This window comes from Leopardus geoffroyi, chromosome A3 (genome assembly GCF_018350155.1).
Source record: "Leopardus geoffroyi isolate Oge1 chromosome A3, O.geoffroyi_Oge1_pat1.0, whole genome shotgun sequence".
NCBI classification, from domain to species: Eukaryota; Metazoa; Chordata; class Mammalia; order Carnivora; family Felidae; genus Leopardus; species Leopardus geoffroyi.
In genome coordinates, this window is record NC_059336.1 from 82523405 (window position 1) to 82525584 (window position 2180).

Here is a 2180-nt window from a genome sequence, read left to right on the forward strand (position 1 = left end):
GTATATAGGAGATAAAATAGGTAGTTGGAAAGGTGCCCGGACTGTGCTCCATCCTGCCAGCGCAGCGTATATTTCCAGTTCCCTTCCCCCAGGGTTACTAAACCCCACCAGCTGACTTCTGCCTCGGGAGAGACGAGCTGCAGGAAATGCCTGTACTGGGGGTGTCAAGGAAAGCGGTGTTGGGCTCTTCCTTTGAACCCAGGGAATTCCCAGGATGGTGGGTGGAGCCGGAATGGCGGGTAGGAGGAGCTGCCGTTCCCATCTGCCGCGGGGCAGGTGGTGACAGGTCACAGTGGCTTGGGTTTGGCCCGTCCTCTGGCTAATGTAGGAGGACTTACACGCCCTTCACTGGTTGGGTGCTCACCCCACCCCACCCCACCCAGAGGTGGATAAGCACTTGCCTCAACTACAGATGAGGAAACTGAGGCTCAGAGAATCCATGACTTCACAAGGGCCCTTGGCCGGTCCCCGAGAGGGGCCTACAAGCCAAGTGTCCCGACCCCTTGGGCTGGGGGGAGGGGGCAGAGGGGGCGGGGAGCCCGACTTGGCCCGCTGGGGGCCACAGTCTGCGCCGAGCGCCGGGTCCCTTTGGCCTCCGGGCCTGTGGCCGACAGCGGGGCGGGCGGAGAGCCCAGGCGGGGGTTTGAGCCTGGCCGCTCGAGTCGCAGACGGGCAGCTCTTCACCTCCGGGTGCCCCAGCTCCAGCCCGGCCGCGCGGCGCCGCCAGGGCCCCGCGACTCCCCGCGGAGGCTCTGGCCGCGGCCATTGGCCACCGGGAGCCGGGTCGGGAGGGGGAGCGGGCCCAGGCGTCGGGTTACTCGCCCTGCCGGCTGCGAGGGAAGGGGGGGGGGGAGGGGCGGCCGCGCGGCAGCTGGCCGGTGGGGGTGGCGTGGGGGCCCCCGGGTAGAAGGACACCCCCACCCCCACCGCACCGCCGCCGCAAGACGACGGGCCCCACTCTTGGCCTTAAAGAGAACCATTACCGCATTGTATCAAACTCCATCAACAAACATTTGAGAAGCGCCCACTTCACGTCAGGTGCTGTGCTGGACTTGAGTGGGTGCAAAGTGGCTCATCTGGCGTTTCCTACCACCCGAACCTGCGACTCATTGAGGACACAAGAAATCTACAGAAGAACGCTAAAGACACCTAGAAGTAGATGATAAGGCCTGAGAATCATCAGCAACAAAAGTTATGGGGGTTCCTGGAAAAGGAAGTCTGTTCCCACCTCCTGCCTCCCCGGAGTAATCTGGGAAGCTTCCACAAAGGGGCCAGGTGTGGGTGCCCTGGCCAGGGCAGGGAAAGCACACCGATCGATCGTGCTTCACGCCCACTTATCCCAGCTCCGAGCCCTACCCCCTAGTGCTGAACACTCCCCAGCCGACACCCTCCTCCCCCTCCCTGCCCTCCCAACCCATCCCCCCTGCCTCTACTCTAAATCTCCAAGACTAGGACCCTCACTTCCTTCTTCCTGGAGTCTGTCTGTCCCCTGAGGGCACAGCTGTCCCCACAGGTGTCTCCATGAGAGGTTCTTTTTCTCCCACAGACCAAGCACTTCAAGAGGTCCTCATTCACCAATTTCCAATCTGTTTCCTCTGCCTTGGAAAACCCAGCTCCTTTGGAATGCATGTCATCTGAGTGTACTACCCACCACTTCTCCTAGTCAGTGTCACCTTATAATCCTCCTGGTCGCTTTCTCTGTTTCTTGATGATTTTGACACCAGGCTCTTTCTCCACTGTCATCACTCTTGGTGACCACAGCTTCAGTGCTGATGACCCACCCAACACCCCGGCCCCTGAGTCCCTTGACTGCCTTAGCCCTAACAGTCTATTTTCTCCTGCCCTGCTTTAGCTTTCTGGTCAGACCTTGGACCTTGGAACCATGAATGTCTACACCATGCCCCAAATCTCAGACTCAAAGATCCCCCCCCCCACCTGCCAGCCCCCCCACCTCAGCTCATCCCCTCCAGTCTTTTGGCTCCACCCGAGACCTCCAACCCATTGTGCTGCTGTTCCTTCACTATGTGTCTCCCCTCAGTTCACTTCTCAGCCAGCTGAGATTGCCCGTCCCGGCACACAAATATCTCCCTTGCAAACAGTCTTAACTTCCTTATACTGGTCTCTCTCCATCATGTTCACCTGGCGAAAACCCAACTGAGCTTAAATCAAACTGTTTACTT